The sequence below is a fragment of the Pongo pygmaeus genome, chromosome 21 (genome assembly GCF_028885625.2).
Source record: "Pongo pygmaeus isolate AG05252 chromosome 21, NHGRI_mPonPyg2-v2.0_pri, whole genome shotgun sequence".
In the NCBI taxonomy this organism is placed as follows: domain Eukaryota; kingdom Metazoa; phylum Chordata; class Mammalia; order Primates; family Hominidae; genus Pongo; species Pongo pygmaeus.
The window spans coordinates 17,889,586-17,900,326 of NC_072394.2; positions in this window are offsets into that span (position 1 = coordinate 17,889,586).

Here is a 10,741-nt window from a genome sequence, read left to right on the forward strand (position 1 = left end):
CCAGTGGGAACCGGGCTGTCTCCCCTGCTTTCCTCTTTACTGAACTTTAGTGTGGCTTGTGATAGAATGCAGCCAGTTCAGGCTCTGTGGCCACCTGCTGAGTAAAGACTGGACCCTCTCCTGAGGTCCAGGCAGGCCACGGGAAAGTTGAGTTATGTTCATTAAACAACGGCAATCTCTGCTCTTCATTTTCCTGACTTGGAGGGTCTTGCTGGGGCAGGCAACGCACCCAAGGTATTTGTTAGCAATCACGGTATGTTGTGTGGTGGACTTGGCCAGATATGGGAGGAAGCTGAAGTCCTCCATGCTGCTTAAACCAAGGACACTGCCCACCGCCTCAGGACTGTACAATAATAAACAAGTCCTTCCACTGCACACTGGGGTGGGGGAAGCAGAAGGTGAAGCTAATTTTAAGTGTCCAGGAACTTATTTGAAACAATCTTCACCCAAACTGCTCTGAAGTTCTGTAGGAAATTGCATCTGCTATGAATTGTGGAGTTGGAGCTGTCTAGACCAGGATGGAGGGATGTAGGCAGAGTGATGGGTGTGCGCAAATCCATGGAGGAGAGGGGTGCCAGGACCCCTTTACACCCCAAGAGGGCACATGGGAAGGAGGGTCTGGTGGAGCGGAAGCTGAAGAGGGGGCTGGCTGTGGGTGTGGAGTTCAGACTCTCTCCAAGTGCGTGTGTGTTTTGGGTCAGGCTGGGAGGGGCAAGCGTGGCTTGGGCCAGCTGTCCTCCAAGTGAGCTCCCCATAGTAGCATCTGCAGCATGGAGGATCTTGTCAGAAATGAAAGTTCCAGCCAGGTACAGTGACTCACACCTGTAATCCCAACACTTTGAGAGCCCGAGGCGGGTGGATCTCCTGAGGTCAGGAGTTTGAGACCAGCCTGGCCAACGTGGCGAAACCCCGTCTCTACTAAAAACACAAAAATTAGCTGGGCGTGGTGGCATGCACCTGTAATCCCAGCTACTAGGGAGGCTGAGGCTGGAAAATCTCTTGAACCTGGGAAGCAGAGGTTGCAGTGAGCTGAGATCTCACCACCGCACTGCAGCTTGGGCAACAGAGCAAGGCTCCGTCTCAAAAGAAGGAAAGAAAGGAAGAAAGGAAGAAAGAAAGAAAGAAGGAAGGAAGGAAGGAAGGAAGGAAGGAAGAAAGAAAGAAGGAAAGAAAAGTTCCTACCCCTGGATTAATGTCCTGGGGCTGACAAAACAAAGTACCACAAACTGGGTGGCTTAAAATGACAGCTCTGGAGACTAGAAGTCTGAGACCAAGGTGTCAGCAGGTCTGCGCTCACTCTGAAGCCTCTAGGGAAGGAGCCCTCCTTGCTCCTCTCAGCTCCTGGAAACCCAGGTGTCCCTGGGCTTGTGGCCGCATCACTCCAAGCTCTGTCTCTATCTTCCCATGGCCATCTGCCCCTGTTATCTGTTTACACTTGTGTCTCTCTTTTCTCTTCTTATGAGGACCTCAGTCACACTGGATTAGGGCCCATCCTGAGTGTGCCTGCCTTTGAACTTAGTTACATCTGCAAAGATCCTTTTTCCAAATAAGGTCACATGCACAGCACTGGGGGTTAGGAATGCAACATCTCCTTTTGGGGAAACAATTCAACTCATAACAAACTCTGTCCACTGAATGAGAACGCTGGGTTTCAGCAAGCCCTCCAGGTTAAGAAGTGCTTAACCTGGAGGTTAATGTGCCTGTGTTTTTCCAATAAATGCTCAGAGCCTGAGGCAACTGGAGAGCATGTCTATAGTTTGCAATATACAGGGTTACTCAAAGTCAGGCTTGGGACAAGCGAGAGTTGGATCCAGAGATGCATGATGTTTTAGCAGCAATGATATTCATGAAGCTTTTTGCTTCATTCCTTGTTATGGTTTGAGATCCCACAGCAGACCCTGAGACAAAGACCTGGATGCAGGTGGTTAACTTGGGAGGTGGGGTCGGGGGAAGGGAAATGGGGAAGGAAGAGGAGACAGGGCAGGTGCTTCCCGAGACTGGTGCTCTGTGGGGAGCTGGAGCACAGTCTCAAAAGGACAGGTGTGAAATGCCCAAGAGCTGACCTGCCAGCAACTGCCTCCTGCCTCTCACCAGAGAGGGTGGCTGAAGCTTTTATGCCCTGGTGCTCCCAGCTGCCCTGCACGGGCTGCTGCTTAGGCTAAGGACCAGGAAGTGCTGATGCTTGAGGGACTCATGGTCAGTGAGGACAGGCTGTGAGCTGAGCTCTGAGCTCGGGGCAAGCCAAAGATGGGAGAGGAGCATCAGTGCCCCCCACCCCATCACCACATTAGAATCCCGCGGGAACTGGCTGGGTTCTTGAAGGCGTTGTTATTGACCTGTGCTCACACATGAGGACCCTGAGACCCAGGGCCACTAGGGTGAGGCGGCAGGGCAGGGCCCGATGCAGCTGTCGAAATCCACTTCTAGCTCCCATCCTGCCCCCAGAGACATGCGTCCCATGGGCCAGCACACAGCAAGGGGCTTCGGGGCAGGGTGAAAAAACGGCAAATACACACATTTAAGCCAAAACAGTGAAATGGCCCTGGCCCTATCAGCCTCAAAGCTACGTCAGTGTCACATTTTTTTAAAACAGAAGAGGAGCTGTGAGGACATCCAGCCCGTGGTCACTCCAAACCTGCCTCCACAGACAGTTGGGGCCTCCCCAGAGTCTGTGGGCCGAATTCCACAGGCGAGCATTCCCGGGGGTCCTTACCAGCTGACTTAGTCAGTTCGGGCTGCTCTGGCAGCACCACAGGCAGGGGCAAAGGCAGAAATGTGTCTTCTCACAGCTCCGGAGGTTGCAGTTTCAAGATCAAGATGTGGGTAGGCCCGGCTCCTCTGAGCCTCGCTCCCTGGCCTGCAGATGCCCCTCTCCTCCCTGGTCCGCACGCAGTCCTCCCTTTGTGTGTGTCTGCGTCCTCATCTCCTCTTCTCGTAAGGACGCAGTCCTATTGCATTAGGGTTTCAGCTAGCCCCCAGGGTCTCACTTACCTTACTCACTGCCTTAAAGGACTTTTCTCCTACTAAGGTCAAGTTCTGAGGTGCTGGAGTGACAAGGTCGACAAATGAATTTTGGGGACACAATTCAGCCAGTATCACTTACATGATCTGATTTTCCTCCCCAAAACTCTACATGCTACTAGTTATTACTATGCCCGTTTTAGAAATTAATGAGATACTCAAAGAATTGCAGTAACTACAGCAAAATGTCACAGCTTAGATGTGTCCAGCTCCAAAATCCAGAAGACCCAGACAGCTCCTCCCAGCACAGGAAGCCAGGACATCAGCTATAACAGCTGTGTGGTTCCTGCAGGTGGAGTTTGGCCTTGCCAGGTCCTTGGAGGCACGACTGCTGTGTCTGGTGGAACTGTGCAGTGTGGCTCAGACCCACAAGCTGTGTGATGGCTTATCGTCCCTGTGTAGGCAGGGCATGCTGAGCCAAGCTGACTGGACACCTCTGTTCAGGAAGCGTTACCATCTTACCAGCAAGAGCAGGTGAATAGTTTACATGGTAATCAGCCAGCATGCACTGTTCCCATGTGTTCATTCATTTGTTGAAAAACAAAATAAGACAAAACACTCCTTCCTGGCCCTACTAGCTCCCTGGCTTTTCTAGAATATGCCAAGCACAGGCCACTTCAGAAACCGTGAGTTCACCACTCCCCCTGCCTGAATACTCTTTCTTGTGGTGGTGTCCTCATAGCTCACACTCAGCTTCTGCAGGTACTTGCCCCCTCCCCCACATTCCCAGGTCTTACCTCCCTCACCTCCCCATCTTCCTTCATCGCACTGGTCACCTTACAGCTCTACAAGAGCAGAGGCTTGCCTGATGTGTGACTAATCCATCCTTAGTACCTAGAGCAGTAGCTGGCGTATGCATCCACCTGGCAAACGTACTACATGAACACACGGGTTCAGAGTTCAGCCCATTCCACATGCATCTGCAACTCTTCCTCAGGCCCCACAATGCGGCAGGAGTTTGATACCAGCCATGGGGGCATGAGGAGCAGCAGGCATTGATTGATGGATGGGCTGCCTTACTCTCTGGTTTCTGCAAATAAAAATAAGAACAATCCAGTCAAGGTAGACAGGAAAAGCCCTGTTAAATTTCTCCTATCAGCTTGCCACTGGAATCCTGCAGCTGTTTCAGAGACCTGAAGACATGGATGGCTTTAGAGGCCCCAGCAGGCGCAAGACCTGGTACACAGGCCCGAGCCAGGCTGGAGAATGACTCAGAGGACAGGGAGGATAGAGGACCACCAGCCATTTGTCCCGTGAGTTGCATTAGACCAGGAAAGCCAAGAATCACTTCAACGAGTTGAGGAAAACTGTGCCTGTCATGCTATGTCCTTCAGAGAGCTTTACATTTTTATGAAGTCCAGAATAGCTGTTGGTCGTCTCACAGATACTTACTTCCCCTGCTGCCTCAACCTCCCTCCACCATTCTCTGTCTTGATGAAATCAGATGATGTGCGAGCAGAGCAACCTTGAGGGGAAATGACAGCCCCCGAGTTCAGTGTAGAGTCTCAGGCTGGGCACAGAGGCCAGGCAGCCCCCCGTGGGCCTGGGGTGGGCTGGGCACTGGGAAGGAATTGGCACTTGCTGTGCACCTGCTCTGTGCCGAGGCACACACAGTTTACATCTAGGGTGCCACTGCATTCCTACATTTTATTTTAACTTTACATTTTATTTTAAGGAAACTCAGGCTTGAACAGTGAAACAGACTTCCTTGTCTATGGGCACACAGCCAGCCAGCAGCAGAACTGAGCTTCTTCCTGCTCCCAGACCAGCCCTTCCCCACTCCCCCACAATCTGGAAGCTGTTCTGGAAGCCGCTGACTGCCTCTTGTCCTTGAGCAGACTTCCTGAGGTCTACACCACCTCTCTGGTTCCTGGAGCAAGGAAGGCAGGCATTTGTGTCTTCTGGCCAAGGATTCTCCGGAACCAAGAGAAGGGATGGTGACTTTGACACTCCTGTTTTCAGAATTGCTCCTTGTTCTTCCCACTGCATTAGAGCATCGACTGCTGCTTCTTCCAGTGGGACCCATCCTGGTGCTGGAAGGTTGCTCCAAGTGTGGGCACTGACACATGCTGGGCAAACCAGCCCTTGAACCAAGAATTCCATTTGCTGAGTCTGAGAGGCCAGGTTCTCTTTAGAGTCTCAGTTGTAGCTTGTAACATTTGGGCTCTCACAGGCTGTATTTCCCACCGCTGTCCTTAAATAGTACTTTAGTCAAAGCAGGTAACATTACCATATGCTCTAACTCTCCTGTAACTACTAAACCGAAACATTTACAAATATGATAAAACAAGCCTACAACACCAGAATGGTTCAATTTAACACACTGATGCAACGCAACAACAAAAGGACAGTTCCTGGCTAACACCAAGTCTCAGCCTTCAGAGCACCATGGGGCTCACAGTGTAGGTTCCCCCAATTCCGAATTACTGGGAAACTCCATTTGCCCAGCAGGGCACTGGGGCCATGTGGCCTAAATATGACTAGGAAGTATCATTCAACCTGAAGGACTGCTTCTGGGTCCTTTTTGTTTTTTGTGTTTTTTTTGTTTTTGTTTTTGTTTTTGACAGAGTCTTGCTCTGTCTCCCAGGCTTGGGTGCAGTGGTGAGATCTCTGCTCACTGCAACCTCTGCCTCCTAGGTTCAAGCAATTCTGCTGCCTCAGCCTCCTGAGTAGCTGGGATTACAAGTGCCTGCCACCATGCCCAGCTAATTTTTGTATTTTTAATAGAGACGGGTTTCACCATGTTGGCCAGGCTGGTTTTGAACTGCTGACCTCAAATGATCCTCTCACCTCAGCCTCCCAAAGTGTGGGGATTACAGGCGTGAGCCACTGCACTTAGCCATGGTTTTATCTGCCACAAGGAAAACAGTTCTATTTGGCCCTCTAAATGGAAGCACAGGCTCCGAGAAGTCCCAGCCAGTCTGAGTTGCGTAGCAGGCCTCCCAGTCCCATAGGCCTGACCCCTACCTCTTTTTCTTTATTGTCACCCAAAAATGTCCCATACATAACATAACTGCAGAAAGTTGATTATCCCAAAGGAGTCGTCTGAAAACCTGAGTTCTGTAAAACACTGATCTAGACTTTTAAATTTCCTACTCTTTTTGAGGTTTTATCCTCTAACTTTTTCTTAACTATCTATGTCACCTGGAAAGTATTGTTTTTAATGCAACATATCATAATAATGAAACTATAACCATCAACTTATCTCTATTAATGTAATTTCAATTTCCAAATGAAAATAAAAGGCTACCCAAGTTGATAAATTCTTCTCCAATAAATTAATTACTTATATTAATCTCATTAATTTGACTAGAACTCAGTTTTCTTTCAAAAAATGTCTGCATCTTTATTGTTGCATAAGAGTGGTTGACTGTAGTCATTTCCCCAAAAGTTTCCCAGAATAAATATAAAAACCCCAGACTGAGTGAATTTCTACTTTCGAGTTCCATGAGGTGGTTCTCTTGGCTATGAGATAATTTGTAGTCAGGGCTATGGTACTTCTGAGAACCCACACAGATGTTGCAGCTCTAAACCCAAGAAGCAGCTGCAGTTTCTCTCTCACATGATTACATTTGAAGGTAATATTGTGCAATTTACAAAGAAGTGAAAGCTCAGAGAGGTTGTGCAAGCCTCCCAAGGTCACACAGCGAATTTATAGGTTGGGTCAGGACTCAAGCTTAAGTCTTGGGATTCCTAGTTCAATATTTTTACCTTGGCTAATTAAAGGCTGGACTGACAGGAGAAAATTATTTCGAACAAGCAGCTTTCCTTATTTCCAAAATCCTGCTTTGCTGCTGGAGCCCCCAGGAATGCATGGGAGGCTCACTGCGGATGCAGTTCCTGCCCCTCTTTTCACGCCAGCTCCACATCTTGAGTCACAGTCATGCCCACTTTCTCTGGCATCATAGGTCTTAAGCAACTTTTTCTACTCACGTACATGTTCATACCAGGGAAATTTTTTCCGTGCATGCGTTAGCCTGCATATTTACCCGGAATGTGCCTGTTTTATCTTCTGAAGGCATCACAGCAGGGTGGCGAACAGTATAGCCTCCAGGACCCAGTGATCTGCTTCAAATCCTGGATCTGCCTCTTAAATGCTGTGTGACATTAGACAAGTGATTCAACGTGAATGCCAGGAAAGCCTGGGGTCACACTGTTCCCCAAGCTGTGGCTGTCAGCTTCCAAAGTCTCCAGCCTGTCTTTGGATAGAAATGTCTAGTTAAGGACGCAAGTGAACATGGCTTATCTGGAGAGGACCCAGGAGGCAGCCTTCAGGGGCAGGGCCGTGCAGCAGGGCAGAGCGGGAGGAGTCATGAGCTCAGTGGGTACATGAGCAGATGGTCTCCACAAACAGCAGGGCTCCATCCTGCTGGGCACCACTGAGCATGGTCTGGAACACACCTCAGAGTGGTCCCTGCAAGACAGACCCTCTCCAAGTCAGGCTGCTGCTCTCTGTGTATCATCTCCCTCACTGGCCCACGACTCATCATCTGGCCTTGGGTTTTAGACCCTGGAGCTTTTGTCTAGTCTGTCTCTCCTGCTAGGCCATGCATGAGTCACTCAGACCCAATGCCACACAGGGCAAGCTGTACTGGGCTTGGAGCAAATCTCAGATCCAGACCAGACCTTTGGAAAATGGCTGACTTTGAACCAGAGACTTACCTCACTGGAGCCAGTTTTTCCATTTGGAAAATAAACAAATTTGACCAGATGATATCTGACTGTAAGAACTGCAAAGCTCACCTTTTTGTTTGTATTTCCAAATCCTACTCTTGTGTGTTAGCCCTTCTCTCTCCATTAGTGAGGGTCTTGGCCAACCTTCTGCACTATTTCTGCATGTGTGGGGTGGGGTGAACTTGGCCTGAGCTTCTGTGACCGCATTACCTTCCAGCCGGGGTGGACGCTCTGTGAGGATGCCTTTCCTGGAGAGGGCCACAGTTGAATTCCAAGGCTCAGATCACAGGCACACAGTTTTAATTTCTCAATCATCTCACCTCAGGCATTTTTCTTTTCTTTCAAAGTTTGGCCTCTCAGAGTCCCTAGAGGTGAGGGGCCTGTGACCTTATTTTGTGCTGGCATTTGAAGAGAACATGAATTATTTTAATGATGATCCTAGGAATGTCGCTGAAACTACAAGTGAAAGCTCACGGTCAGGCATCTTCCGGGAGCAAAGTGGAAATGGCTGGGCTGCACATGCTAGGGCGGAGCAGGCCGCAGCAAGTTCAAGGAACTTTCCATCAAGGGATCTGGTGTTTTGCACACATGGCTTTGTTTGTATCCAGGGGTCTTATGAAAAATACTCGCCACCTACTGGGCACGAGCACCCACCCCTCAGAACAGAGGCTGGAGCCGGCTCCAAGCCCTTGCTAGGTTGTAGAGAGCCCTGGAGGAATAGTAACCCTGGGGAGGGGTCAGGAGGCAGGGGACACTCTGGGACAGCGAGCAGCAGCTGCTTCCCACCAGCATGGCCACACTCATGCCTACCAGGGCACATCAGCTATAACTTCTGAGTGGAGTATTCAAGCCCTGCCCAGATCTCCCGTGGGCTACAATTTAACAAAAAATATTCACTAGCAGTGGCTGCATGCTACTCTGTGTTGTACCTGGTGGAAGGCAGGGCCTGCCTTGCCCTGGCATGGGGCCTGTGGCTTTAGGGCAGACATCCTCTGTTGGAGTGGTGAGTAAAGCAGACGGCACCCTGTCCGCATTAGGTGGGAAGTCCGGTGAGGCAGATGAGGGGCTGGTGTGAATGGCAACTTACTTGAGAAATTAGAAGCAAGAAGCCTGGAGTGAATATATTGTCAATCTGAAGGCGACCAGCAGAGAGCTAGAGCTCTAACCCGAGCAGGCCCATGGGGAAATGCCCGTGAGAGGACAGCAGGAGGATGCCACAGGAGGGCAGTCCCTGAGCCCATGCTGCCAGAGGCTTTTCTCAGAACAACTGCGGCTGGGGTCTGGGCAGGAAGGAGCTCCAAAAGGTGTCCCTCAGGCTCTTCACTCTCTTCTCAGGCACCCAGGGCCCCCTGCTTTGGAAAAATCACCCCACATTCAGTCACACTAGAGTTTAAATGACTTTCTGGGCAAAGAGTAAAATGCCCCAGCCCAGTGAATGAAATTCTGTAAGTCATGATGAATGCATCAGCAAAGAAACAGCGGGGAGAAGAGTTTGGTGCCAGGAAGCTTGGCCCTCAAATAACTCACAGCCCTAGGGGAGAAGCTGGCTTTGGGAAGAGATGTTAGAAACCCACTCATGACTGAGCCTCTGACCAAGAACCCTTTGTTGTCAGGTGTTGCTGTGTAGCAAATCTCACAGTCCTCAGACACACATCCAACAACATCTACTTTAATCACAAATATGCCATCTGGGCAGGGCTCATGCAAGCTCCTGGATCCCTCACCCGGCATGTGGGCTGGAGCAGCCGGGGCTCCTCAGGCATCTTTCTCCATCTCCCTGTGGTCTCGACACGTGCACTCTCCAGCATGGCAGCCTCAGGGTGCTGGACCTCTGACTGTCAGCTCAACACCGCAGCCGATGCCCCGAGAGATCGGGCAGAAGTTCCAAGCCCTCGACGGCCTGGCCTTGGATGTCATGCAGCATCACTTCCACCACAGCTTGTTCATTGAAGCAGCACAAAGGTCCCCCGGGGGTATGAAGGGAGGGGACACAGTCTCTGCTTAGGATGGGTGGTGGCGAGGTTCAAGAGGGGCACATGGGGCCAGAAATATTGCTGGGGCCAGCGTTGAGTAATACTGTCTGCCACTGCCTTGCTCTCCATTGCCAAAATATAAAACACCTTAAACCCTCCCTGGGCTTTCCCACACGCTGGGCTGGGCCCATGCTCCTCCCTCTCCTTTCAAGAGAGTAATATTTGTAGGTCTATATGCAAGCACATAGCCAGTCTATCATCTCTATACATCATCCCTGATTTGACAGTCATCCCAAAATGTCATTATTACGGTGCCCGTTTTGAAGATGAGCACACTGAGCTCCCTCAAAGCCAGGTAACTTGCTGGAGGCCACACAGCTAGAGAAGACCTGACCTCTAGCTGTGCGACAGCCAAAGCTACACTCTTTGGCTCACATGCTTCCTTGTTTTGTTCTGCATGCGGAAAAGGGCAGAAGGAGCCATGTGGGGTCACTCAGGAGACTGAGGGTGCACCAGAATTCTGCAATGGGGGTGACCTGGCTATTGGGTCCAGGCCTGAAGGAGTTTCCCATGCTCACTCCTGCCCTCAGGCTGCAAATGTGCTTTGAGTGCCCATACAGTGCCAGACCCTTCTCCAGGCTCTGGGGTCCTTCAGGAAAGGGACTAATGCGCCCCAACTTCCTGGCCCTGCCCCTCTCCCTCCAGCCTTTTGTGTAGGTCCACCCATTTTAAGCTTCCTTCCTGTGCCTGGAACAATGACACGTTCTGTGCTGAGTATACAGCCCGAGAAGTCCCAACCATCACAGGCCAGAGTTACAGAAACTGAGGACCTGTTGGGAGGGATGTCTGTCTACCCAGAGCCAAAGTGCTCATTGTTCCCACATCTCCTAGAGCTGGGCTCTGTACCTCTGCCCTGACCAGGCCTGCCTGCAGCAGCCCAGGCTTACCAGCTCCCAGCCTGCAACGTCCTTGCTCCTGAGCCCGCTGCTTCCTTGAACACTGGTGTCAAGGTTTGCTAGAGCCGTTCCATGCTCTTCACATCCCCCTAGACCCCAGGCGCTGTGTGCAATGAC